At 36.8% G+C, this 9,038-nt stretch overlaps 1 protein-coding gene and 1 long non-coding RNA gene across 7 annotated transcripts in view; both read right to left on the reverse strand.

The window, feature by feature from the left end:
- Positions 1 to 9,038, reverse strand: part of dgkh (diacylglycerol kinase, eta) — a 259,098-nt gene that overhangs the window by 175,413 nt on the left and 74,647 nt on the right. The window lies entirely within an intron of this gene.
- LOC133659034 (uncharacterized) lies at positions 1,341 to 8,261 on the reverse strand. The gene is made up of 4 exons (XR_009827588.1): positions 8,203 to 8,261; positions 5,038 to 5,196; positions 3,458 to 3,524; positions 1,341 to 1,444 (listed from the first exon to the last, which is right to left on the reverse strand). It is a non-coding gene; the product is annotated as an uncharacterized LOC133659034 (long non-coding RNA).

Raw genomic sequence — 9,038 nt, forward strand, 5'->3', positions numbered from 1 at the left:
TCACCATGCTAATGTCAGCATGCTAACGTTTTATGCTAGCTTTTTAACTAATGTTGTATGCTAAAATCCAGCCGCTGTTGCTTAGGAGGTGAAGTGTGTCTCTCTTTACTAGCTTCGTCGAAGCATGTTGCTTTTGTAGCTGTTTCAGCAGATTTGAATTGCTGAGATAGGATCTTTGATCCAAGACACAACTTGCATTTAACTAAAATGTTCTTTTCTTTGTGGTCGACAAAAGAAAAGTGGTGAGAATATCTCCATGTTAAGAAACTCGGCTTCGGCTCCACCATGATGTCTTGTTAGTAAACACACACACACTCAGAGTGCGCCTCTTCTCCGTCGCCTCTCCTGCAGTACTCCAATAAGACACACTCAGATCTTTCAGTTTCTAGCCGATACTACATAAAAAATAACGTAAAATTACGCAGTAACGCATCATGTAGTAACGGTAACTGAGTTACTGAATATAAAAAATAACGCGTTACATTACTAGTTACCGCCGAAAGTAACGCGTTAGTCCCAACACTGAGGTTCAACCTAAAAAAACTGTTTATTTTTGCCGTCATCTTGGAAATAAGCTAACAACACTTATACTAGCATCCTAATGTTTTATGCTAGCTTTTTAGTTAATGTTGTACGTTTACACCTAAAAATATTGCATTTTTAATACACGGCACCATCTTAGAAGTATGCTAACTTGTCCGATGTCACCATGCTAATGTCAGCATGCTAGCATTTTATGCTAGCTTCTTAGCTCAATCTGTTTGTTTAAACCGGAAAATCCTGGATTTGGATACTTGGCGCCATTTTAGAAGTATGCCGGCTTCTATGGACCCTGGGCCAGTGGTTCAGGGCACAAATAGCAGGCCCATCAAGGTTTTCGTGGGAATTCTCTAGTTTTTCATCACAATTGTTTTTACAGGAAATAATGAAAACATAATGAATCTGTTCCAGGGTTAAGCTGTGGCCTTCATTGGAATTTCCAGGCAACTTTTTCCTAATTGTTATACAAGTATAAAAGAAGTCAACCACTATTTTTGATAGTAATAAGACAAATAATCAATGAAGTGTGTACTCACCCACATTACTGCAAGGTTCCAGTGTGAGGAGGGTCAACCGTGTTTATAGTTATTGTTGACTTTGCCATACTGTACTGAGCAGCCAGGACACATTTTATGCTTTTTGCCCTCTTCGCCATTTCTAGCACACAAATAAGACAAGATATTGCACTATTTAAATGTAAAAATATTAAAACAACAGTAATATGTATGATAACAATATATCTAAAAAGGTGTGTGTGTGTGTGTGTGTGCAGCCATGAAGAGCGTGTGTTCCCCCACCGAGAGGAGGGTGAGTCGCAGCACGCAGTCGTACAGTTCCTTCAGCATCACGCCCTTCACCACCAGCAAGGAGAACCTGCCTGTGCTCAACACGCGCATCATATGTCCTGGTACGTGCGCACACACCACAATACACATATGTCCTGGTACGTGCACACACACCGCAATACACATATGTCCTGGTACGTGCGCACACACCACAATACACTTATGTCCTGCAGTGTTTCCCATAAACTGCCAAGATACCTGTGGCGGTGGGGGCGTGGCTATGGGCGTGGTCACCATGACATCATCGAGTAATTTGCATAATTTACTACAATGATATGATTTTCTCTAAAAAGGCTCAAAAAATGTATACTTACTAATTAATAATAACAGTTTTGTTTTAAACGTCCATCCATCCATCCATCCATTTTACAATATAATTACAACACTTTATGTACATATTTATACACAGATTTGAACAATAAGTTATTCACTGAAATATATTTATTAATTGTGGTTCTTACAGAAAATATATCTTATTAAATATAAAAGCTAAAATGTCTTTTAAAGCTCTGCCCCTTTAATTAGTGCATACTAAATAATTTAACTTTAGCCTACTACTACAACCATATTATTTACCAGCAACATAAAGTGAAACAGAGGCAGAGGTGTCCTGCCACAGTCAGTAACAAATTACCAGAAAACAGTAGTGGTCAAATACAAATAAGGCAACAAGGGAAGTATCCTACACTTCTCTTTTGTAAAGTAAATCTGAACAGCCTATATGGGCATCTACATCAACTATATGATTTGCCTGAGAAGCGGGACAGGACCAAAAAAAAAATTATTTTATTATTATTATTTGTGGCGGACGTAATTCTTTCGTGGCGGGCCGCCACAAATAAATGAATGTGTGGGAAACACTGTCCTGGTACGTGCGCACACACCGCAATACACATATGTCCAGGTACGTGGCCACACACCACGATACACAAGCAGACAATCATACAGGAGTACACACAGTCCAAAGTTTGGAGACACTGACCCACACTTTTGATGCAGAAAATGTCTCCAACAGATACTGTTTAACACACACATGCTGACTTTGCATTTATATTAGCATTCATGCTAAAGGGCACACACAGATATATCAACACTCATTAGTACAAGACTTCACACACACCATGCTAGTACTAGGCGTGTACAAATGATAATAGACACACATGCTGACACCAGAGTTCGTACGGGTGCTTAAAAACCTTGAATATGCTTGGATTTTAATGTTGTGTTTTCAATAGAGATGTCCGGTAATATCGGCCGATAAATGCTTTAAAATGTAATATTGGAAATTATCGGTATCGGTTTCAAAAAGTAAAATGTATGACTTTTTAAAACGCCGCTGTGTACACGGCCGTAGGGAGAAGTACAGAGCGCCAATAAACCTCAAAGGCACTGCCTTTGCGTGCCGGCCCAGTCACATAATATCTACGGCTTTTCACACACACAAATGAATGCAAGGCATACTTGGTCAACAGCCATACAGGTCACACTGAGGGTAGCCGTATAAACAACTTTAACACTGTTACAAATATGCGCCACACTGTGAACCCACACCAAACAAGAATGACAAACACATTTCGGGAGAACATCCGCACCGTAACACAACATAAACACAACAGAACAAATACCCAGAACCCCTTGCAGCACTAACTCTTCCGGGACGCTACAATATATATACCCCAATCCCGCCCACCTCAACCTCCTCATGCTCTCTCAGGGAGAGCATGTCCCAAATTCCAAGCTGCTGTTTTGAGGCATGTTTAAAAAAAAATAATGCACTTTGTGACTTCAATAATAAATATGGCAGTGCCATGTTGGCATTTTTTTTCCATAACTTGAGTTGATTTATTTTGGAAAACCTTGTTACATTGTTTAATGCATCCAGCGGGGCATCACAACAAAATTAGGCATAATAATGTGTATATCGTATCGGTTGATCTCGGGATCGGTAATTAAGAGTTGGACAATATCGGAATATCGGCAAAAAAGCCATTATCGGACATCTCTAATCCTTATATTAATGTGGAACAGTTTTGTCAATAAATGAGTGAAATTGAGGGTGCGTGTGTTTATACCATGTTATGCAGTTTACCAGCACAAATGCGGTGTGAATCAATCCGTGCTGTTCCATGTCATTGAGTGCTGTAAGTAAGAAAAAGAAACACAAATGGAGACACGTTTGCAAACACCAATGACATCGAATAGTCACACTGCTTCATTTTCTATGCCCCATTCAGTTAATAACTGCTGCTTCAATGTTAGGCTGAGCTTTTAGCAGGTTTTCCCTATTTTTCCTACAGACATTATTTGGTAAACTCAAAAAACAAGGCTATGGATTGATTCACACTGGTTTTGGCCTTTTGAAGGGTACTGGAAAAACTGGAAAATTGATCTTGAAAGTCCTTAAATTGCTTGAATTTGGCCGTGGAAAAGGTGTAGGACAGGGGTCACCAACCTTTTTGAAACCAAGACCTACTTCTTGGGTACTGATTAATGCGAAGGGCTACCAGTTTGATACACACTTAAATAAATTGCCAGAAATAGCCAATTTGCCCAATTTACCTTTAACTCTATGTTATTATTAATAAATTAATGATATTTACACTTAATTGAACGGTTTAAAAGAGGAGAAAACATGAAAAAAATGACAATTAAATTTTGAAACATAGTTTATCTTCAATTTCGACTCTTTAAAATTCAAAATTCAACCGAAAAAAAGAAGACAAAAACTAGCTAATTTGAATCTTTTTGAAAAAATTAAAAAAAGAATTTATGGAACATCATTAGTAATTTTTCCTGATTAAGATTAATTTCAGAATTTTGATGACATGTTTTAAATAGGTTAAAATCCAATCTACACTTTGTTAGAATATATAACAAATTGGACCAAGCTATATTTCTAACAAAGACAAATCATTATTTCTTCTAGATTTTCCAGAACAAAAATTTTAAAAGAAATTCAAAAGACTTTGAAATAAGATTTAAATTTGATTCTACAGATTTTCTAGATTTGCCAGAATTGTTTTTTTTGAATTTGAATCATAATAAGTTTGAAGAAATATTTCACAAATATTCTTCGTCGAAAAAACAGAAGCTAAAATGAAGAATTAAATTAAAATTTATTTATTATTCTTTACAATAAAAAAAATTAATTTACTTGAACATTGATTTAAATTGTCAGGAAAGAAGAGGAAGGAATTTAAAAGGTAAAAAGGTATATGTGTTTAAAAATCCTAAAATCATTTTTAAGGTTGTATTTTTTCTCTAAAATTGTCTTTCTGAAAGTTTTAAGAAGCAAAGTAAAAAAATTAATGAATTTATTTAAACAAGTGAAGACCAAGTCTTTAAAATATTTTCTTGGAGTTTCAAATTCTATTTGAGTTTTGTCTCTCTTAGAATTAAAAATGTCAGGCAAAGCGAGACCAGCTTGCTAGTAAATAAATACAATTTAAAAAATAGAGGCAGCTCACTGGTAAGGGCTACCTGGTGCCCGCGGGCACCACGTTGGTGACCCCTGGTGTAGGAACCCTGTAACACACGCTTAAGTACACCGGATGCGAACTCGCGAGCACTAACACACCCACACATGAACACTGGCATACACAAAGATACACACCATGGCAGTGCACGCTAACAAAGTAGGCCTTGAACTCACATTGGCTGTCACATGACACATGTCACATGTGCAGGACTGCGGGCGGGTCTGGCAGCCTCCATAGCAGGAAGTTCCATCATTAGCAAGATGCTGCTGGCCAACATTGACCCCTTTGGTGCCACCCCCTTCATCGACCCAGACCTGGACTCACTGTAAGAACTGAAAACCATCCGCACTGTTATTGCACAATATTTATATCTATATACTGATCTGTATATATGTATATATTAGGGGTGTGGGAAAAAAATCGATTCGAATTCGAATCGCGATTCTCACGTTGTGCGATTCAGAATCGATTCTCATTTTTAAAAAATTGATTTATTATTTTTTATATATATTTTTTTAATTAATTTTTTTTTAATTAATCAATGCAACAAAACAATACACAGCAATACCATAACAATGCAATGCAATCCAATTCCAAAAGCAAACCCGACCCAGCAACACTCAGAACTGCAATAAACAGAGCAATTGAGAGGAGACACAAACACCACACAGAACAAACCAAAAGTAGTGAAACAAAAATGAATATTATCAACAACAGTATCAATATTAGTTACAATTTCAACATAGCAGTGATTAAAAATCCCTCATTGACATTATCATTAGACATTTAGTTTATGAGATGCGATGCAAGTGTAAGCCACTATTGTTCTTTTTTTTTTAAAATTAATGTTTGTAATGATAATATCAATGATGGATTTTTAATCACTGCTATGTTGAAATTGTTACTAATATTGATACTGTTGTTGATAATATTCATTTTTGTCTCACTACTTTTAGATTGTTCCGTGTCATGTTTGTGTGTCCTCAATTGCTCTGTTTATTGCTATTCTGAATGTTGCTGGGTCGGGTTTTGTTTTGAAATTGTATTGCATTATTATGGTATTGTTGTGTATTGTTATCATTAAAAAAAAAAAAAAAAATTAAAAAAAATTAATTTTTTTGTTTTTTTTAATCGTTTTTGAATCGAGAATCGTGTTGAATTGAAAAAAAAATAAAAAATCGATTCTGAATCGAATCGTGACCCCAAGAATCGATTTTGAATCGAATCGTGGGACACCCAAAGATTCCCAGCCCTAATATATATATATATGTTAATATATATATATATTTTTTTTATGTCTTTCCTTCATCCACCAGAGAGGGCTACATGGAGAAATGCGTGATGAACAACTACTTTGGTATCGGTTTGGATGCTAAGATCTCCTTGGAGTTCAACAACAAGAGAGAGGAGCACCCGGAAAAATGCAGGTGCGGCGGCCATCTTTCTTTGCCTTGGCACTAAAGTTAGTTTGTGTGTCGTGTCGTGTAGTTCGAGTGTCTAGAAAAGCGCCATATAAATATAATCCATTGTTATTATTAACTTTATATACTGTTAATTAGAGATGTCTGATATTATCGGCCGATAAATGCTTTAAAATGTAATATCGGAAATTATCTGTATTGGTTTTTTTATTATCAGTATAGTTTTTTTTTTTATTAAATCAACATAAAAAACACAAGATACACTTACAATTAGTGCACCAACTCATTCACACAAAAGGGTTGTTTCTTTCTGTTATTATTTATTCTGGTTCCTACATTATATATCAATATATATCAATACAGTCTGCAAGGGATACAGTCCGTAAGCACACATGATTGTGCGTGCTGCTGGTCCACTAATAGTACTAACCTTTAACACTTAATTTTACTCATTTTCATTAATTACTAGTTTCTATGTAACTGTTTTTATATTGTTTTACTTTCTTTTTTATTCAAGACATTTTTTTTAATTTATTTATTTTATTTTATTAATTTAAAAAAAAGGACCTTATCTTCACCATACCTGGTTGTCCAAATTAGGCATAATAATGTGTTAATTCCACGACTGCATATATCGGTATCGGTTGATATCGGTATCGGTAATTAAAGAGTTGGACAATGTTGGATATCGGCAAAAAGCCATTATCGGACATCCCTACTCTTAATATATATATATTACATATACACACGAGGGACAAGCTGTAGAAAATGGATGGGTGGATATATTCATATACACATATTTATATGTATATATACATATATACACATATATGTATACGTATATACACATATATATATATATATATATATATATATATATATATATATATATATATATATATATATATATATATATATATATATATATATATATATATATATATATATATATATATATATATATATATATATACACACACACACACTACCGTTCAAAAGTTTGGGGTCACGCAATTTCTCGCATGGAATAGCCTTCATTTCTAAGAACAAGAATAGACTGTCGTCTTTCAGATGAAAGTTCTCTTTTTCTGGCCATTTTGAGCGTTTAATTGACCCCACAAATGTGATGCTCCAGAAACTCAATCTGCTCAAAGGAAGGTCAGTTTTGTAGCTTCTGTAACAAGCTAAACTGTTTTCAGATGTGTGAACATGATTGCACAAGGGTTTTCTAATCATCAATTAGCCTTCTGAGCCAATGAGCAAACACATTGTACCATTAGAACACTGGAGTGATAGTTGCTGGAAATGGGCCTCTATACACCTATGTAGATATTGCACCAAAAACCAGACATTTGCAGCTAGAATAGTCATTTACCACATTAGCAATGTATAGAGTGTATTTCTTTCAAGTTAAGACTAGTTTAAAGTTATCTTCATTGAAAAGTACAGTGCTTTTCCTTCAAAAATAAGGACATTTCAATGTGACCCCAAACTTTTGAACGGTAGTGTATATATATATTTCCATCCATTTTCTACCGCTTGTCCCTTTTGGGGTCGCGGGGGGTGCTGTTGCCTATCTCAGCTGCATTCGGGTGGAAGGCGGCGTACACCCTGGACAAGTCGTCACCTCATCACAGGGCCAACACAGATAGGGCCAATTTAGTGTTGCCAATCAACCTATCCCCAGGTGCATGTCTTTGGAGGTGTTACCATTAAATACACCGAACGGAGATTTAAGAGGGGCAGTGAAGGATGAAGAGCGAATAGGGGGTGAAAAAAAATGTTTTTAAAAATTCCTATTTACTTTTGCACATAAGTTGGCCATAATTACAGGTTATAACTTTGTCAATGTGTTGTCACGTGGATCAGTAGGTACGAGTGATTCATCTTATCTGGTTTATTTCCCAGGAGTCGCACCAAGAACATGATGTGGTACGGCGTTCTGGGAACGAAGGAGCTCCTCCAGAGAACCTACAAGAACCTGGAGCAGAAGGTCCAGCTGGAGGTGAGACATGAGATAAGAGGAGGAGGTGGTTCTTAAGAGTCCTCCATTAAAACACGCTGCTCCTTTTCCTACCAGTGTGACGGCCAGTACATCCCCCTGCCCAGCCTGCAGGGCATCGCCGTCCTGAACATTCCCAGCTACGCGGGCGGCACCAACTTCTGGGGCGGCACCAAGGAGGACGACGTAAGTTGGCTGCTAAAAACAAAACAACCGAAGAAGAATGTTGCGCTGGTTAGAGAGGAAAAGGAGTCCTGCCAGGGGCCCTGCTTTAACATGACCCTGATAGCCTGACAGTTATAGTCCTGCTTGTTTGTTTAAGGCTCCCAGCGTGTTACAACACACACACACACACACACACACACACACACACACACACACACACACACACACACACACACACACACAGTCTTAAGTGACCCCCTGCAGAGGGCATCCCTGTGCTCACACGCATTATAACGTACATAACCTTTAAGTTGTGCAGCTGCTGTTACAGTATAAAAGGGTGAGGAAATTCCGTTATTGCACACACAATACACAATTAATTCATGTTAAAGTCTTAATTAAATGCATTTTGCAAAAATGTTATTTGACGTGCGATATTATAAAACACTCTGAGATGTATTTTTAATAATGGAGTGCTTCTCTGCTGTTGCCGCTATTAATTACCGTCTGTTTGTGTCATGGCACCATCTAGTGGCCGAGTCCTTGCAGTGCAGCTCTTTGATGACGCTTTACTGTACGAGTTAAG

Source organism: Entelurus aequoreus, linkage group LG10, assembly GCF_033978785.1.
Source record: "Entelurus aequoreus isolate RoL-2023_Sb linkage group LG10, RoL_Eaeq_v1.1, whole genome shotgun sequence".
NCBI lineage: Eukaryota > Metazoa > Chordata > Actinopteri > Syngnathiformes > Syngnathidae > Entelurus > Entelurus aequoreus.